This window comes from Eumetopias jubatus, unplaced genomic scaffold (assembly GCF_037043125.1).
Source record: "Eumetopias jubatus isolate StellerSeaLion01/CBP00866 unplaced genomic scaffold, mEumJub1_p1.0 scaffold_12, whole genome shotgun sequence".
Lineage (NCBI taxonomy): Eukaryota > Metazoa > Chordata > Mammalia > Carnivora > Otariidae > Eumetopias > Eumetopias jubatus.
Window position 1 is genome coordinate 51,075,766 of NW_028274818.1, and position 21,203 is coordinate 51,096,968.

At 34.7% G+C, this 21,203-nt stretch overlaps 1 protein-coding gene across 6 annotated transcripts in view; it reads left to right on the forward strand.

The window, feature by feature from the left end:
- Positions 1 to 21,203, forward strand: part of COP1 (COP1 E3 ubiquitin ligase) — a 246,412-nt gene that overhangs the window by 166,256 nt on the left and 58,953 nt on the right. Inside the window, exon 16 of one of the 6 annotated variants that reach the window (XR_003612280.2) lies at positions 3,771 to 3,897. The exons of the other annotated variants lie outside the window; for them this stretch is intronic. The gene's annotated coding sequence lies outside the window, so the exon portion shown is untranslated. The remainder of the gene's footprint in view (positions 1 to 3,770; positions 3,898 to 21,203) is intronic. 6 annotated transcript variants of the gene reach the window in all.

Sequence of the window (21,203 nt, forward strand, 5' to 3'; positions counted from 1 at the left end):
TTAAAAGAAATCATTACATATAGATTAGCAGTACACTATATCACCTTCAGTGGCTTCCACTTGTCTGAAAGCACATAAAAAAAAATCTACATAAAACTACTCTAGTACTTTTATACATATGCTTTAAAGAATCTTCATGTATGGAAAGATACAGTTAATGCTTGGCATGTAATGTAAAGCAAAAGTCTTCAAACTGGAATCAGAACATTCTGATGGAACACTAACTAAACACTAACACTAACCTCTATTGCAAGTGTGTGTGGATACTTAAATCCAGTTGCAGATCTGGGAATTTCATGTGTCAGTTGATATCCCTGACATTGACACTTGAGGTATCATACCTGTTCTCCTTTCTACTTCAACTTTTACAGTAGCTTTTTTCCTGTTTTTCAAAAGAAAAGCATATCTCACATCATGGTGAATCTTAATATGGTACATTGTTCCAGGCTGTAAAAATCTCAGGATTATCAAACTAAGGGATGATTCTAAATTTTGTTACTAGAGTAACTTCCTATCATTCTTTGTTTTATAGATATTTTTATTAAGAGTAAAACATGGCATTAGAGAAAGTACATTTTTATACCACATTATAGTGCTTTTACTTTAGTTACTCGTTGAGTGAAACAATGGAAGTGGTGAAGTTTTTTCTTTAAAGGATTCCTTCTTCTGAGTGTTGTCAAAAAAAAAAGTATGCATTGTTCCTTATTCTCAAGTCTCACTGGTAGAAGCAAAGCAAAGAGCCCATTAGCACTAAGTATTGAATGTGGATCTTCTTATTTCAGTTGGGCAATAAACTTTGTCCCCTATTTATCCATTTATCTGTTGTAGAATCAGAATTTATAGGGATGCATATTAACACTTTAAATTCAAAAAGATAATCTGACAGAATAAATCTTTTTTTAAGATTTATTCATTTGAGTTACAGAGAGAGAGCAAGAGCAAGCATGAGCAGGGGGAGAGGCAGAGGGAGAGGGAGAAGCAGGCTCCCCGCTGAGTCAGGAGCCCGATGTGGGGCTCGATCCCAGGATCCTGGGTTCATGACCTGAGCCAAAGGCAGATGTTTAACCATCTGAGCCACCTAGGTGCCCTGGAGAATAAATCTTTTTTAATATATAAGTTGATGAACTAAATCCTCACTGTCAGCTTTTGACAAATAGATTTAAAACATAAAATAGCACAAAAGCAAAATAAAATAGTGCACACAAAACACTTTGTTGGCTAAATTATATTAAAATTACAGTATTTGGGGGTTTTACAACTTTATGAGAATATGTTAATAATAGGTATAATTAATACTGATCCATACTCCAGTATCTGCAGTATGAAAATCCAGAAAGCTTTGAATACCGGAAATTCATTGCTCATTTGATGACATCAGATCTAAAGCACATATATAAAGATAGATATATCCTACTTAGTGTAATTATCCATAAGTTTTCCAGCAGAAATAATGTATTTGCTTACAGGATGCTGACATAAACCTTAAGGGGAGTGTTACATAATATTAAGCATATTTCTTGTCAAAATCAGAAAAATTCAGAATTATAAAACTTATCTTTTCTAAGTACTTGGGATAAAGGATTGTGGCCCTGTATATTTGATTTGATGTTGGTAGAACCATTTTAGTGCTTTGCAAGAATTGTTACTTTCAATTACTCTTAATTATTAGGTAACAGATACATGGTTCCAGATCTTTGCATTCAATAAAATTGAAGGTTGGTCTAGTCAAAATGACAGATAATTAAAAGTATTTTTTTGATGGTAGATTACTATATGATTTTTGACATAAACTTGGGATTTAAAACGTTGAGAAGACTTTCTATATCTATGACTATATCTATAGAAATAAGTGAACAATAGGAGTAGAATTAATGCTGAACAATGGAAATAGAATCCTAAGAGTATATATAATATTTATTTACAGTTACCATAACAAATTGGGGACAGAGGGCACAGGGAGAGGGGATGCCACAACAAAATGTGAAGACATACATTTCAACAAATTATTACTGTTGTTTGATAACATTATCAAAATGTGTTGTATTTTTTTATCAGTTGTGTACAACTAATTTTAATGATAATTCATATGGAAAGAATTTCTTATAACTAGAGCATTTTGGTCAAAGGAAATGAAATTATATATATATATGTATATATAAATACACACCTTTTTTTTTCAGAGAAGAGAGAAGTAAGACTATAAAAAGACAGCATGAAATAGGGAGAATGTGAATATAAATTCAGGGAAAAGATTATGTAAAAGTTTTCCATTATTAAAGAGTAGCTTATTCAGGTATTTTTTTTTTTAAGGATGGTGTTGAACATCATATCTCTGTAGTGTTTAGATGTCATTATACATTGAATTCATATTTTAAAATGTCAATATTTCATTTTGGTACAAATGACAACTTGGAAATATTTATGTGATGAGAATTTTTAGACACTTAAAAATTTATGAGGCAGTATTTCAGTATTCTTTTAAACAGAAAAGTAAAAGGCTTTTAATCTACCTGATTAATGAATTGGGGAAAGATGAGAGTGGATGTAGATGGTTGAGAGTCAATGAATGGCTATTACTGGTCAAAAATTAGGTTCTAGCTAAATGCTTTAATTGGTGGATTAGTTTTTAAATAAGTTATTGTACAGTGTTCAATGAAAAAATACTTTTGGTTGTAAGGAAATAATATATTTTTATGATATCAAGAGGAAAGTTTTGGTAAGATACGGGATTTTTTTCATAAATTCACACATGAATCTGAAAACCTAGACTGTATTATTATAGAACCATCTGTGGGTACAGAAGAAGTTGAGCATCTCAGAAACTTCTTTTTTGCCTGTATACGCTTGCTCATGCTCTGTCTCTCTCTAGTGCTCTCTTTTTCTTGGTCAACTCCTTTCCCTTCCTTTGGTTTCTCTTCCCTCCCTCCTCTTTCTTCTCCCTTCTCTTTCTCATTTTCTTCCCATTTCTCCTTTCCTCCACCCTTCCTTATTTCCCTTCTTCTTCTCTGTCAGTCCCCATCTTTCTCTGTCTCCTCCCCTTCTTCCTCTTCCTTTCCTTTCTGTTTTTCTTTATTTCGGCCTGCCACTAAGCCCTTATCAATTGCTTTCAAACCCATGTTTGGGTCTCTTCCCTACAGTTTACACATCTATTTCCTGATTTCTTTTCCTCACCACCAGTTCACTCTTTAGTTCTTGCCAAGTCTCCCTGTCAGCTTTTTACCATGCCAGATAACTAGGTAAATGCCTTTTTCAGATTACTAATCTGATAAAGATATCTGAGATTTTGCTGACAAAATATTGTTATTTGCTTTCAACTTAGAATCGATTGCCTTGTATTTATTCTTTTCCCCAGTCATTTTCTCAGACTTTATTTCTAACTGGCTATATAGTGATACTGATGTCAGTGTGACAGCTAACTGATTGTGAGACCAAGTTTGCCAGTATATATATTAAAAATTTCTGGCCAGGATACTTAAAAAATGCTACTACAGTGTGAACAAGGAAAGATGGAGCTGTTACTATTATAGACTGGTGTGAATGAAAAGGAACACTGCACCAGGCAGAATCAATGTAGTTTTTTTGTAAGAATGCAAGAATTTAGAATGTGTGTTTCATAGATGTGATAAAAAATATATTGTCAAACGATAGGCACATTGGGAGTTCTACTTCTGCTTTGTATGTAGAAAATCACCAGAAAATATTACTCTCATCTTAAAAACAGAAAAAGCTGTATGAGCTACAAAATTATAACTTTTCTTGACCCCTGTCAGAGAGCTGAGGTCACAAGGCATGGGAACTGAATTCCAAGGAATGACAAGCCCCTCCAAGGAGATGGGACACATGAACTATTCACCATTTGCAGACCACAAGAGGAAGAAGTAGCCACCATAGAAGCTGGTAAGAAGAAATGAGCTAAAATTTTAATGCATTCTTAAAGGCCAAGTATGGGTTGGCCTATCTGTTTGCCCGAGATACAAGGGGAGTGCACGCTTAACTCATATGCTCTTCTCCATCTCCCTCTACTGGCTGCTAACAAGAATGAATGGGTCAGGGCAGTAGCCTACATCAGGCACGCAGGAGTTCACAAAGTAATCAGTCCCTACCGAAAGACCAGCACAAAACCTCATCATTTCTCTGGATCCTCTTCTCATATGGAGCAGAAACTTTAAGCTATTGGAAAAGGAGCAAGAAAGCTTCTTGGGCCCAGGATCCTGCATCAGTACAAAGCAGAGATGAAGTGTCATGAAACCCTCTTTTGCCTGAAACATGCATCAGATGCTGTGTAGAATTTGGCTGCCATGATGGTAAGGGGTTGGAATGCTAAGAAGACCCCCATATTGGAAGCTCGGGCATATGAACCCTTCCTAAGTCTCATGATGGACCAGAAGAACTGAGATCCTCTGTTCCAAACAGAATCCTACTATAAAAAAACAAAACAAAACAAGAACAACCAAAAAAAAAAAAAAAAAACCAGAGCAATTAAGAGCCACCTACTATTGAGGGAGGGACAGTAGCATGGAGAAGGACCCTCTCTTGGCTCATATGCAGGAACTAGTAAAAAGGTAAGAGAAGAACAGGAATACAGAGAAAAATTCCTGTTGACCCAGACCACACTAAGTACAAGGTGATGATAGCTCATGGCTGGAAAGATTTGAAGCCTGTGGTATACTTAATGGTGAGTTTAACAACTGAAACTGAAATGTAGTTTGAACATTGACTAGATTGATTGATCCCCTCACATGAATGGCCTGACAGAAAAAGAGATGTACTTATCTCTAAGCAGAAATACCGTTTGCTTCAGTATCTGCTGTTCTGTACATGATCACTTATGTTTAATAAAAAAGTATATAACTACAAATAAGAATGAGCATTACATTACCAAGACTCAAAAGAAATCAGTAGATTTATAGGTGACCCAGGCGTTAGGATATGAGACAAATTTTAAAATAACTGTCTATCATGTTAAAGGATATAGTGGGAAAGGTAGACAACATGCCTGAAAAGATGAAGAGTTTCAGTTGAGAGATGGAAAGTGTTTTTAAAACGTGCAATGGAAATATTAAAAATACAAATCTTGATATCAAAAATGAGGAATTTTTTGATGTGCTCATTAGCAAATTGGATATAATCTAAGAAAAAACTAAATGAAGGTAGGTCCATAAAAATTATCCAAAATGAAACATTAAGAAGAGAGTGGGAGGGAAAAACAGAACATAGTAGCCAAGATTTGTTGGATAATATTAAACAGACACACGTAATTGGCTTTGTGGAAGTAGGAGAGAAAAGGATGGAAGAAATACTTGAAGAGAAAAAGGCCAAAAACTTTCCAAGACTGATGAAAGATAACAAATCACAGATACCAGAAGCTCACAGAACCTCAAACAGGATAAAATCAAAAGCAGACCAAAAATACCTAATTATATCGTAGTCAAATACTGAAAACAAAGTGAAATCTTGAAGGCAAAGTGAAAGAAATTATGGGAAGTGGAAGATAAAAATTATAGCAGAATTCTCATAAACTGTACAGGCCAAAAATCAGTGGAGCCACTGACACATTAAAGTGCTAAAAGAAATTTAACCCAAAGTTCTATATCCAGCCAAAAAATCTTTCACAAATGAAGACAAAATTTTTTTTTTCAAACAACCAAAAGCTGTGTTTAACTCAAATTGATATGTTAACCCTACTTGCATGTGCAGGTAGACAGACATCTAGATGGACAGATGGTTAGGTGGCTGACGGATGAATGGATACAGAAAGATGGATCTGCACAGTGGATGGATCTAAATTGCAGAAAATAAAAACAAAACTAGCTGTTTGATTTTGTATAACTCTGTAATATTGGATTCTGAATAAAAGCTTGTTAGAAAACAGAAAAGGAATGTCAGCATTAGGAAGCTGTGGTGGTATGAAACATCTGCGAGACCAGCAGTTAAGTGATACTTAGTACATTCTGGATCCCTAGGATGCTGTGACACTGATCAGCATAAGCACATATACTCAGTGAACTTTGTATTCTCCAGTTTAACAATAGATCTATTTATACAATCTAAAACATATATCTAGAGATTTCTCAGAGTCCCTAGAAGGAAAGTAACTACTGATTAGAGGAGCCTGACCTTGTAATTATTCTTTAAAAAATTTTTTTTCTTTTCTCTGTCACATTTATCAGGGTACCTGGAATTCTTTTTATTAGAATTATAGCATTCATTTACTAACTTCACAGACACTTATTTAAAAAATATATTTATTACTGTGCATACAAAAATAAACTTCCTGCCTTTCCAGAATGTCACAGTTTGTTAGATAAGACAGACAAGCAAATATTAAATTATAATACATTGTGAAAAATAACATTAGAGCAGTGTTTTTTTAAATCTGAGAAACTGAGAAATTATTTGTGTCTGGCTATCACCAAATTATAATCTTCAGAGAGGAGACCAAGCATTTGTGTTTTGAAATTATTCCTCAGCAATTTCATGTCTACCCCACTCCCTTACCCTGGGACTATAGTAACTATACTACAGATATTTTAAAAGCCTGAATTGGGAACAAGAATTTGGAATTGTAGATGTAGGCTAAATAATAAAGGCCCTTTAAAGCTTTATTGTCTAATGAACATAGTTGCATTAAAATACTGAGTCTCTGTTTTAACAGCATTTAGCAAAACAAGGATCAGATCTGTCCAGTAAAAGAAAAAATACTGTTTTTTTCTTATGAACTATTATTGAGATGATAGGATTCATTTTGATTTTTTTTTTTCCCAGAGATTTTATTTATTTGACAGAGAGACACAACGAGAGAGGGAACACAAGCAGGGGGAGTGGGAGAGGGAGAAGCAGGCTTCCTGCTGAACAGGGAGCCCAATGTGGGGCTCAATTCCAGGACCCTGGGATCATGACCTGAGCCAAAGGCAGACGCTTAACGACTGAGCCACCCAGGGGCCCCCATTTTTATTTTTTTTTAAATAGCATAAAGAGGTCATTAAATAGACTGAACCCCAAATCTACATTATCTTTTGCACTTAAATTCTCCATTTTAGGTTAGTTTTTCAATCATATTCTTCCATGGAGTCTAATATATTACTACTATACAAAGACTTAGTATTTCTGGAACATTAGTTAAAATACAGGTCTGTAACCTGGGTCTGATTAAAGTGCCTCTGGAAATGGAGGGGCAGTTGTGAAACACCAGAAAATTAGTTACTTGACAAGAGTTGAGGGTTAATCAGTTTTTCATTTTGAAACTTGCTTCAAGTGGTTACATAAAAAAAAGTAATAAATTACTCAGAAGGGAGTTCTGGTTCTAAAAATATGATACTCTAAATAGACTGAAAATCCTCTGTCAAACATTTTATTTATTTTAGATCAACATTTTTTTTATTAAAGATTTTATTTATTTATTTGACAGAGAGATAGCGAGAGCAGGAACACAAGCAGAGGGAGTGGGAGAGGGAGAAGCAGGCTTCCCGCGGAGCAGGGAGCCCTATGCAGGGCTCGATCTGAGGACGCTGGGATCATGACCTGAGCTGAAGGCAGACGCCTAACAACTGAGCCACCCAGGTGCCCCTAGATCAACATTACTTTAGATAAAATGTATAAAAATACTACTTTAGATGCATAGCTTATAAGGTATTGAAATCACAAAGGGTCAGAAAGAGGGCAGAATGTAAAACCAGAGAATTAAACCTGTGAGCTCAAGTTTTATCACCTGGTTAATGGTGGTGATGGAAAAGTTGCTGGCCTCTAGGACCTAGTTATTGGAGAGTTAGTGGGGAGGAGAAAGGCGGTATGGATATGCTTAGAGTGTTGTAATTATCTGTCTATCCGGATATCTACATGGAGAAATCTCCAGAAACTTTGTCTTAGCCTGGGCTCTGAGTGTTGGACAGGAGTTGTTCCCCTGAGAATTCTAACCATGGTATAGGATGCTTTTTCCCCTTGCCCCCTCTGCAGAGAAATAAAGAAGGGAATTAAATAAAGAATTGAATAAAATACAAGGTTATTTAAGAGCAGAGAAATTTATAAATATAGGTAAATCTTAGCTAACCTTGACTGTATAATACAACAATAATAATGGAAACATGAGACTAATTTGGAGGTTTTAAAAAGATGGAAATAAAAATCTGTACAATAATGTAACCCAGCTTTTGGAGGTATATTGATAAAATATAAAGCAATGTAACGTTTTACATTGCTTGTGTAACAGTAGTAATTAGCTTTGTTCTTTAAGTCATGTATGCATTCTAAAATTTTAGTCATTATTATTAAAGAATAGAAATAGAAAGGGTTTCTACTTTCAAATCTGCAATAGGAAAGAAAACTCAGTCTATATTAAAGAAAATTCAATCTATATCGACAGGAAGAAAGGAGGAAATGAAGAGCCATAGAAAAATCAGAGTAAATAGCTAAATACAACACGATGAGACTAAATCCAAATGTCTCACTTATAACAGTAAATTGAGACAGATTAAATTTACCAGTTCAGAGACCAAATCTCTTTGATTGGGTTATTTTATTTAAAAATTAAAACTTCTATACTAAATTCTACATGAAATGTAAAAGAGACACCTAAATTTGAAAGGCACAATAAGATTGAAATAAAGAGATGAGAGAAAAAATGTTATGAGGTAAGAACTGATGAAACTATGTAGTGAGAAGAATTAGACTTTCCAGGTTAAAATAGGGTTAAAGAAGATCCCAATGAAGTGATAAAAGGAATAACTTCACATGAAGACATACACTGTGAACCTCATGTATGTAATAACACAGCCTCAAAATATATCAAATAAACGTGACAAATTCGGAGAGAAATTAAAATCTCTAAGGAGAAAAGCAGAAATTATGAGGTACTGGAAATTTGAACAACACAGTTAACAAATACATACATAGAAGACTGAATCAATCTGTCAACTAGAGGAATCCATATTATTTTCAATCACACAGATTACGTAAAATGATTTTTTAAAATTTAAATTCTCGTTAACATCCAGTGCATATTGGTTTCAGGAGAAGAATTCAGTGATTCATCACTCATCATAAGTGCACTCCTCAATACCCGTCACCCATCTAGCCCCTCCCCCACCCATCTCCCTCCATCAACCCTCAGTTTGCTCTTTAAGAGTCTTTTAAGGTTTGCTTCCCTCTCCCTTTTTATCTTTCTTTTCCCCCCTCCCATATGTTTTTCTGTTTTATTTCTTTTTTTTTAAAGATTTTATTTATTTATTTGAGAGAGAGAGAATGAGAGACAGCATGAGAAGGAAGAGGGTCAGAGGGAGAAGCAGACTCCCCACTGAGCAGGGAGCCCCATGTGGGACTCGATCCCAGGACTCCAGGATCATGACCTGAGCTGAAGGCAGTTGCTTAACCATCTGAGCCACCCAGGCGCCCTTTCTGTTTTATTTCTTAAATTCCACATATAAGTGAAATCATATGTTATTTGTTTTTCTCCGACTGACTTCACTTAGATTTTTTAATCTTTTTTTCAAGAAATTTAGGCATCGGTTTTTAGCTGTTTATCAGACGTGATTCCAGTGTTTTGCCAGTTTCCCAAAATGAATTTCTCTTTGAAAGTATTCAAAGAAAAGCATCATTAGTCCCATTTAGGCCTTTTCAGTTCTTTCCTGCCACCATTGATTTAGATAACCATTTTTAAGTTTCTGAAATAAATCATACTTTTTAACAACCTTTACATGCTGACATGAAAATTTGTTTTAATGCCTTTCTAGTTATGAAAAAAATTTTAAGTCTCTGATGTTCACTAGTCATTATTTAGCATTATTTGCTTTTTGACTCTTAAAGCACGTTTGAAAAGAGATTGAAATAAGACAGATCAGTGAAGATTGAAGCAAATTAATTCTCATAAAAATTTAGTATGTTCAGATACTTTTGCAGCTGCTTAGTTTGGCTGTGTAAACTTATAGCAAGCTAGGCCAACTTGAGCAAATAATTTTGTACTATATTTTGAGTATGTATTTCAGTGCTTTTGTTTCTAGTGTGGGCATGCCAGATTTTATATTTCTAAAATTTAGATATCAAGATTTGCATGACATTGCCTCTAGATTAGATTAATGTGTTTGAACAATTTTATAAAATTGTAATTTTTAAAAATATCACCAAGAGGAAAATAGATCCTTAAATTTCCCTGGTAATTCACATTTTATTGTATAGAAACTGATTCATAAGCAGGCAAACTGTGAGATCAGGAATTTTTGCCCATAGTTTGTGTTTATTTAATATCTTAAAGGCTCTGAATATTTTAGATTTATCTCTAGTCTTTATTACCATAATAAAACTGTATTCACATGTAATTTGTTATATATACTTTCAGATAAATTAAAATAAACACAAATTATAATATATTCTTTATTTGATAACATTTTTTATTTCCAAAAGATAAATGATTGTTGTTTAGCCACTAATGTCAATGCATAGAACATTGTAGTGAGTCCTTATTAGTGAGTATGAAGAATTAAACAATATGTTTCCTGTTGCCAATCTAGTTTAGGACAATACAAGAGAAGCCCTTTTAGGAGCAACACATTTCTTCCATCAGAGATAATAATTAAAACCAACAAATCAGAAACATATTCAAATAGATGTTTTTGGAAACAGAGATGTTATTGTGTATTTTGAATTGGATTTTGGGGGGAAAGTGGTAGTAGTGATTTGTAAAAGTTTTTATTTGTGAGCTTTGGAATTTAGTATTAAAAATTCATTAATACACTCTCTCCCTTAAAAGATAAATATGAAAAAAATGAAAACTTTTTGTATTCAATACAGTTAATTCATTTCAAATTATATTTCTTGAGATTCTTCAAGAGTTGGCAGGTGGAGAGGAGGGCTGGGTAGGTAAGGAGAACAGAGGCTTAGTATAAAGGGCTCCTGTTCCTACTTGGGCTGTAACTGGAGCAGCTCTACTTAATCTGTTTGGTATCCTGGGGTTCCAAATAAATTAGGTAAAGGAGGACTTCCTTATTAATGTTTGTGCTACTTGTTTTAAACTGAGACTTTTTAAAAGAAGTTTCGGGAAAATATACATACCTGAATATTTTTTTAGAGCAGTTTTAGGTTCACAGCAAACTGAGAGGAAGATACAGAGATTTCCCATATACTTCCTACTCCCACATGCATACATACCCTCATTATCAACATCCCTTTCCAGAGTGGTACATTTAATTATTGAACCTACACTGACACATCATAATTACCCAAGGTCCACAGTTTACCTTAAGCTTCATTCTTGCTGTTGCACATTCTGTGGATTTGGGCAAACGTATAGTGACATGTATTCATCATTATAGCATCATACGGAGTAATTTTCACTAATCTAAAAATACTCTGTGCTCTACCTTTGAGAACTTGGTCAAGCTCTTGGAAATAAATCTGACAAAATTGTGGAGGTCTCCTATGACTGGCCTCCGCTGGAGTTTTTAACTCTCAGACTTGTTCACACTGAGCCTCCAGCAGTTCACCAGTTACAGTTCAGATTTTTATATCCAGGCATTGTTTTCTATGGCAGTTTCCCCTCATGAATCACGGCTTATTCATTCACCTGTCTTTTTGACCTCTAAAGTAACAGTTAGACCTGTTGTCGATCTCTCTTGTGAATCCTGAAAGAGTTGTTGATTTTTAAATCTGTTCACCTTTTATTTGTTATTAGGATAAAGTGTCAGTTTCCAAGTGCTTTATGTGTGGAATTGGGAGTCATTTTTGTTTTTAACTACTGATGATTTGATGCTTGTGGCTTAATCTAATATACAGATAGACAATTGCTACTTCTGTGACACTATAGCTCACAATTGTTTGTGTATCTTTTGTGGATTGGTAAGGATTAGAGGAGTAATTTATAAAATAAAGGCTACGTAATAGTGGGCTGAAGTTAGTATGTCTTTCTAAGGTATTATGTAGATTGGAACCCAGAGGTTATTATTGTATTTTGGTAAAAAATAAGCAATGACAATTTCTGATTATTTCTCAAATGATGAACAAAAATCTGACAACCAAATTCAGAACAGGTGTTAAAAAGAAATGCTTCCAAAGTATTCCATATGCATTTGTATTATGTAACTTATACTTGCTTGATCTTTCTGTTTCCAAAGATTAACTGTCTTTCAGATCTCTAAGGAGTGCTGTATTAGGATATCATCAAAGGCTTAAAGACAGTAAAAAATCATATAATTATTGTTTTTAAAATCAGAAATGATAGTCAAATGAGATAAATATCAGTAACTAGTGGACCTGTGTATTTATTTTTATTTTTTTATTTATTTTTAATGAACTAAACTCTACCTCCAACATGGAGCTGGAACTCGCAGCCCTGAATTCGAGTCGCATGCTCCGCTGACTGAGCCAGCCAGGAGCCCCTGGACCTGTGTATTTTTAAATACTCAGAAGTTATTTGCTCTGCCTGAGGAAAACGTTTATAAGGATATTTATAAGGATATTTATAAACTTTTATAAGGATATTTCTCACCCCAGCCCCATAATGATGATACCCAAAAGCTAGGACACTGAGAACTTTTATAGGCTCATAAGCATCTGGGAAGCCTGAAAATAGAACTCAGGGCTTCTGAAATTCAGTTTGATCTCTCACTGGCCATTGTATGTATGAATTGAACCTGTTTCCTTTGTACACTTGCTTTTTGGAACGCAGTCTAGAATGGCTGTGTCACAAATTGCATTTAAAAACTTTAACTTCTCAGTTGTAGTTGTCTTATTGTTACTTTAGTAAAGGTAATGAACTCTTCAATTAAACATTAAGTTCAATAAGATATTTCTGCATCTATTCCAAACAGATTATTTTCATCATCTCACTTCAGCATACCCACAATGATTACCTTATTAATAGTGAAACACTTTGTGGTATCCTCACTTTAGCATATCAACAATGATTACCTTATTAATGGTGAAACATTTTGTGGTATCCCTACAAGAAAATTATTAATTATACTGGAAATTATTCTCAGTTGGTATTCCTCTTCATGGTTGTGTACGTAGCATAGTTTGGTTAAAATAAAAGAGAAACAAATTTTCTTTACATTGACAAGGCCATGGGGGCATTTAACTGAGAAATCAAATTTGGCATCACCATTGGAACAGACATATGCCTCCTGATGTTATGCAGTAGGAAGGAACATAATCTTTATAGTATTCTTGTCAAAAATATTTAACATGAACATTATAATGAGAAAACATTCAAATTCAGACATGTCAAACATTCTACAAAACAACTACTTGAGATACTTTAAAAATAACAGTGTTAGGATGTTGTTATATATAAAACAATGAAGAGACACAGGAACTGAATATAGTGAGTGACCCTTGAGCAAAATTAAATAAATAGCTATTCAGGAGTTTTTTAAACAACTGGTATATTTGAATATAGAATGCATATTAAATTACATTCTTAAGTCAATATTAATTTCTTGAGCATGACAGTGGTATTGTGGAGAGTCTTGTTTTTAGAAGGTAGGTGCTGATGTTTTTATGGGTAAAATATCCTGATGTTTGAAACTTACAGATGGTTCATGGGGGAAAAAAGGGTGCATTTGTTTATTTGTAGAGGGATGGCTAAAGCAAATATGGTGACAGTATTTACATTTGGTTAGTCTAGATTGAAAAGTACAAAGTTGTTCAATTTATTGTTCTTTCAGCTTTTCTGTAGGTTTGAAATTTTTCAAAATATGTTGGGGGAAAGGAAAGAAATAGAAATATGATCACATACTAATTCCTCAAAATTTTAAGGATATTTTAGAAAATTATGGCAGCACTTCAGAATTTCCCTTTATAATGGAAAGCAAATTACTGAGGACTCCTTCCTCCTGACCTAAACTATTTTTATCATAATGTTACTAAGTTATATGGATAAATATAAAACTATAGACCACTTTCATATGTTCTAGTTCTTAAGCAACTTGTAATCAAATCGAGTTCTAATTAAATGCAGTAAAAATAAAAACCAAAAAGAGGAAAAAGAAAGTAGCAGCATGATGACATAGTAACAGTAATATGATGGAGTAATAGATGTTTTGCTGAAAATAAATCACCACTGCAAAAAGTAAGCTGGTTCTGAGTACTATAGTGCAATTTCTTCTGAGATTGCCATGTCAATAGAAACATTTCTCATTTTATACTTAGTCTCTATATTACTTTTTCTCATCCCAACTACTGTAAAGTCTTTTTGTAGAACACAGTAGATAATTTAACCTTTACTTATATCCCTACATTTTTTATATATTACTACTTTTGTAATAATATATTATGAGATAATATATAAGTTAGTATATTATTATACTGTACTGTGCTGTTTTTATTAAATCAAATTATTTTCAGCTTTTATAAAATAGCAAGAAATTAAGGACTTATTTTATAAAAATGTTTTTCAGTTTTGAATTATTAATGCAAAAGGGAAGTTTAATCTTTGTAACTGATAAATTTAACATGAGTATGGTACTTGAAGCAGGATTTTTTTTTCCATTTTTACTTCAGCCCATGCCAAATCGCAGCTATACATTTATATCTCCACAATATAAACTGATTGCTGTCATTGAGGTGATCACTTAATGCATTTGCAATAATAAACAGAAAAAATGTGGGAATACTCTTCCATAAAAGCAATAAAAATACAGGCAAATCTATAAAAACTGAGCTAACTTGTGGCATATAAGCCTTGAAGACCAGCAGCCTTGTAGCTACCAGTAGGGAAGAAAACTGGTGTGGGAACTTCTCAAAAAGCCCCAATTTTAGATCATTGTCACTGTTCAACCTGACTTACAGCTTACTGGAAAAAGCCACATTCATAAGATGTTATTTCTGTTTGACCTCACTCAGAGTCTCCATGGGAAAAGACCTGTACCGAGGGTCTTGTTGAAAACAATCAGATGTAGTATCACAGTTGTCTAAGTCTGTGATACCAGATGGGGCAAACAGGAGTCCAGTCAAAAACTGAAAAGGAAGATCTGGGCAACAAAACAGCGTCAGGGGCTTTGAAAAAAACTCTTATATGTTCCTAGGATGTAGAATGCTTTCTGAATGTTCAGGCCAATGTGCTTATCCTAGAAAAGGCTCTAGTTGCTTACGTCTGATTGACTCTCTGTAAGTAAGAAGTGAAAGCCAATGCAGATTTAGAAGTTGCCTGAACTTTGAAAGGGTGCCGTAACACACACACACGTGCCCTGGGCAAAGGGTAGAAGACATACTGACTCAAAACATTTAAGAAAATGTTGTGGATACTAAGTGATGCTGACCCAGGAGCAACATTTCCTAATCTAGGTTTAAAAAAACCAAAAATTTTAAAAAGAAAACCAGTTAAGACCTAAGTGGTTTCATACAGCAAGGACTTACAGACTACAGATTCACTTCTGGAAAAGTCTTTAGACAAGTGGCAACAAAGCCAAAACAAAAAGCCAAGTCACAAAAGTCCTAGGAAAGGGAGGTAGGATCTGATTGCAAGTTACCACATTATATTCTCTAAAATGTCTACTTTTTATCAAAAAACCCCCCAAATACCAAAAACTATGGGGTATGCAAAGAAGCAGGAAAAATTAGTAGAAACTATCACAGATGTTGGGGTTACTAGATAGAGACCTTAAAGCATCTATTATAAGTGTATTCATTGAATTAAAACACAATTAAGGAATGAAAGAGAAATATAAAAATATGTCTCACCAAATAGAGAGTTAAAAAAGATAGAAGAAAAATAGAAATTCTGTAAATGAAAAGTGTAATAACTGAAATGAAAAATTCACTAGAGGGACTCATGAGCAAATTTGAGCTGGCAGAAGAATCTGAACGAGGAGATAGGTCAATAGTGATTATCCAGTCTAAGAATGTAGAAAAATGAATAGAGCCTTAGAAACCTGTGAGACACCATTAAGCATGCCACCATAAATAGACTTTCAGAAAATTAAGGGAATAGAGAAAGGGGTGGAAAAATATTTAAGGAAAAAATGGCCAAAATCTTCCCAAATTGTGTGAAAAACATCAGTTTACATACCCAAGAGGTTCAATGAGCTCAAAGTAGGATAAACTCAAAGACATGGGCACCTAAACACATCAAATTCAAACTATTGAAAGCCAAAGGCAGGGAGAGAATCTTGGAAAACAGCAAGAGAAAAGCAACTCAGCACATAAAAGCAATCCTCCATAAGATTAGCAACTTTTCCTCAGAAACCATGAAAGTTAGAAGGCAGTGAGATACATTCTAAATGCTGTGAAAGGAAGATTGTCGAGAAAGAGTTTTATATCCAGCAAAACTACACATGAAAAAAATGAAGAATTTAAGACATTCTCAGATAAACATAAACTGAGCAAGTGTTTTTCTTGCAAAACTACCACACAAGAAATACTACAGGCAGTCCTTCAGGCTGAAAGTAAAGGATATGAGATAATGTAAATCCATATAGAGTAATAAAAAACACTAGGTAAAGATAATTATATTGATATAATAAAAGATAGTTTAAATGTATTTTTTGGTAACAGTTCTAACTGATTTAAAAGACAACTGAGGGGCGCCTGGGTGGCTCAGTTGGTTGAATGTCTGACTCTTGATTTCGACTCAGATCTCAGGGTCCTGAGATCAAGCCCTGCGATGGGTTCCCCACTGGGTGGGGAATCTGTTTAAGATTCTCTCTGTCACTGTGGACTCTGAGAAACAAACTGAGGGTTCTAGAGGGGTGGGGGGATGGGTTAGCCTGGTAATAGGTATTAAAGAAGGCACATGTTGAATGGAGCACTGGGTGTTATACGCAAACAATCATGGAACAGTGCATCAAAAACTAATGATGTAGGGGCGCTTGGGTGGCTCAGTCAGTTAAGCGACTGCCTTCGGCTCGGGTCATGATCTCAGGGTCCTGGGATTGAGCCCCGCATCGGGCTCCCTGCTCCGCGGGAAGCCTGCTTCTCCCTCTCCCACTCCCCCTGCTTGTGTTCCTCTCTTGCTGCGTTTCTCTCTGTCAAATAAATAAAATCTTAAAAAAAACAAAAAAACTAACAATGTAATGTATGGTGATTAACATAATAAAATAAAATTTAAAAAAAAGATTCTCTCCCTCTTTTTAACAATAACAACAAAAAAAGAACTGAGGAAACAGAATTATAAAATTGTATCCATGCACTTATACCCTAAAATGATATGTATGTCCATAATAGCACAAAGGATGGGGTGGGAGGAGAGAAGAGCTACATTGGAGCAAAATTTCCACATAATATTAAAATTAACTTAGTGATGATCTGAACTAAATTTTTAAAATTTCATATGCTAATTATAATCCCCAGAAAACCACTATAAAAATAACTTCTAAAAAATATAATAAAAAAAATCAACAAAGGAACAAAAGTGTTATCCTGGGGAATTTCTTTTTAACACAAAAACAGCTAAGGGAGGGATATAGAAGTAAAAAAGATATAAGAGAAACAAATAGCACAGTTGAAGGTATAAATCCTATCATATAAATAATTATGTTAAATGTAAATGGATTAAACACTCCAAGGTGCAGAGTTTGGCAGAAAGGTTGAAAAAAACAGGAGCCAACTATGTACTGTTTATAAGATACACTTTAGATTCAAAGACACAAATAGATTGAAGTAAAAAGATGGAAAAAGATACATCATGCAGACAATAACCAAGAAGCTGGGATGGCTGTATTTAAATCGAACAAAATAGAGTATAAGTAAAAATTGGTGCTAGAAACAAAGCAAACCTGGGCGCCTGGGTGGCTCAGTTGGTTAAGCAACTGCCTTCGGCTCAGGTCATGATCCTGGAGTCCCGGGATCGAGTCCCGCATCAGGCTCCCTGCTGCTCAGAGGGGAGTCTGCTTCTCCCTCTGACCCTCCCCCCTCATGTGCTCTCTCTCTCTCTCATTCTCGCTCTCTCAAATAAATAAAATCTTTAAAAAAAAAGCAAACCATTTTATAATGATAAAAGGGTCAATTCAGCAGCAAGATAAAAGAATTATAAATATATGTACACTTAAACTATTTTGAAATACACGAAACTACAATTTATGGAATTGAAGGGAGAAAGAGACAATTCAAAAGTAGTTGGAGACTTAAGTATTCTAATGTCAACAACTCACGGAACAACTGTACAAAAAATCGGCAAGTATGTAGAAGACTTGAATAACAGTATCAGCCCGACCTAATGGACACACAGCTCACTCCACTCAAGAACAGAATATACATTCTTTTCAAGCAAACATGAAACATTCTCCAGGATAGACCATACATTAGGTCATATAATAAGTGTTAATAAATTTTAAAGGATTAAAATAATAAAAATCATGTTTTCTGACTAAATGGAATTAGAAATCCACAACAATAGTTAATTTGGGAAATCCACAGATATTTGGAAATTTCTAAATAACCCTTTGGTCAAAGAAGAAATTATGAGGGAAATTAGAAAATATTTTGGGGCACCTGGGTGGCTCAGATGGTTAAGCGTCTGCCTTTGGCTCGGGTCATGATCCCAGGGTCCTGGGATCGAGCCCCACATCAGGCTCCTGGCTCAGCGGGGAGCCTGCTTCTCTTTCTCCCTCTGCCTCTCCCCCTGCTCATGGTCTCTCTCTCGCTGTCTCTCTCTCTCTGTGTCTCAAATGAATAAATAAAATCTTAAAAAAAAAGTTGAAATTGCTTTAAAAAAAAGAAAATTTTAATATGTTTTTATTTATATTCACTTCAAAATATTAAAATCTGTGCTAGCAGGGCCTCCTGGGTGGTTCAGTCAGTTAAACATCTACCTTTGGCTCAGGTCATGATCTCAGGGTCCTGGGATCAAGCCCCATGTTGGGCTCTCTGCTTGTTGGGTAGCCTGCTTCTCTCTCTCTACCTCTCTGCTGCTCCACCTGCTTGTGCGTGCCTGCTCTGTCACATAAATAAAAATCTTTAAAAAAATTAAAAAAAAAATCTGTGCTAGCAGCTGTCTATTTTCGGGTTCCTGGCTGGGTCAGTCAGTGGAGTGTGTGACTCTTGATCTTGGGGTTGTAAGTTTGAGCCCCATGTTAGGTTTAGAAATCACTTAAAATATTAAAAAAAAAAAGAAGTGTCTGACTTCAAGTGTTTATATTAAAAAAGAGAAAGGTCTCAGTAATCTAAGCTCTCACCATAAAAATCTAGAAAAAAATAAATGAAGCCAAAGATAAGCAGTAGAAGGAAATAATAGGGTAGAAATTAATGAAATAGTGAACAGAAAAATGATAGAGAAAAACTAAAACTAAAGTTGGTTCTTTGAGCAGCGCTTTGGTGGCTCAGTCGGTTAAGGATCCAACTCTTGATTTTGGCTCAGGTCATGATCTCAAGGTCGTAAGATCAAGTCCCATGTGGGCTCCATGCTGAATGTTGAGCCTGCTTAGGATTCTCTCCCTCTGCCCCTCCTCCCTGCTCGCATTGTCTCTCTTAAGAAAAAAAAGAAAAAAGTTGGTTCTTTGAAAAGAGCAACACAATTGGCACACCTATAGGTAGAGTAAGAAAAAAAGAAGACACAGATCACTAAAATTGAGGGAGGGGCACCTAAGCGGTTTAATTGGTTAAGTGTCCATCTCTTGATTTCTGCTTAGGTCATGATCTCAAGGTCTTGGGGTCCAACCCTGCACTGGGCTCTGTTCAGCATGGAGTCTGCTTGAGATTTTCTCTCTCCCTCTGTGCCCCTCCTCCTCCTGCTCATGTGCTCCCTCTCTCTCTAAATAAATAAATAAAATCTTAAAAAAAAAAAAAGAATGAAAGAAGGGAGGTTACTGCTGACCTTCAGATATTAAATGATTACAGTAGAATACTCTGAACAACTGTATGCCAACTTAATGTAGATGAAGTGAACAAATTTTAGAACATTTAGAACAAATTTTAGAATATTACCAGAATTGACTCAGAGGAAGTATAAAACTTGAATAGACCTATGAAAGGGAAAGAAATTGAGTAAGTAGTAATATTCCTACAAAGAAAGGCAGAGACCCAGGTGGCTTAACTGGTAAGTTTTATTAAATGATAAGAAATAATACTAGTATTCACAAATTCTTCCCTGAAGAATTGTCAAAACCAGAAGTCCAAGATATCCCGTGAATAGAAAAACAGACCAGTATTCTTCAAGAATATAGTTGCAAATTCCCTGTACAGAATATTAGCAAAGCAAATTCAATGGTGTATTTAAAAGGTTATCACTATGATAGTATGAGATTATCCCGAGAGTAAACAGATTTGTTTAACATTCAAAAATCAATTAATGTAATATACCATATTAATAGAATAAAAAGCTGAAACCACACAATCATGCCAATAAACATAGAAAAGGCATTTGACAAAATTCCGTACCCATTGATCATTAAAACTCTTAACAAACAAATAGCAGTAAACTTCAACTTGACAGATGATTTCTATGAAAAACTACAAAGGAATATCATAGTTACTGGTGAAAGACTGAATGCTTTTCCCCTACAAGTAGGAAAAAGACAAGGATGTTCACTTTTCCCTCTTCAGTTCAACACAGTACTGCAGATTCTAGCTAATACTGCCAGGGAAGAAAAGGAAACATAAGATACCCTGATTTGAAAGAAAACATTAAACTGTATTTGCAGATGACATCATCCCATATGTAGAAAATTTTAAGGAATCCTAAAAAAATTAGAATAATTGTTCAGCTGGACAATAGAATAAAATATCAGTATAAAAAGGTAGTCTTTCTAAACATGAACAGTATACAGTCTAAAAATAGTATTCTGTTCAGAATAACTTCAAAAAGAATAAAATATTTAAGGAATAAATTTAATAAAGTGTCAGACTTGTACACTGAACATTACAAAAATTTGCTGAGGGAAATAAGATATAAATAAAAGCAGAGACACTTTGTTCATAGATTGGATGACTTAATATTGTAGGATGATAATTCTCCCGAAATTGATTTATAGATTCAACTCAATCTGTGTAAAAATTCCAGCAGGCTTTTTTTTTTTTTATAATTTAAATTCAATTAATTAACATATAATATATTATTCGTTTCAGGGGTACAGGTCTGTGATTCATCAGTCTTACATAATACCTAGTGCACATTACAAGACATACCCTTCCCAATGTCCATCACTCAGTTACTCCATCCCCCCACCCCTCTCTCTCCCCGCCAGCAACACTCAGTTTGTTTCCTATGATTAAGAGTCTCTTATGGTTTGTCTCCCTCTCTGGTGCCTTTCTAAAGAGAGCCTTCCACGTGGTCCCTTAAAGCA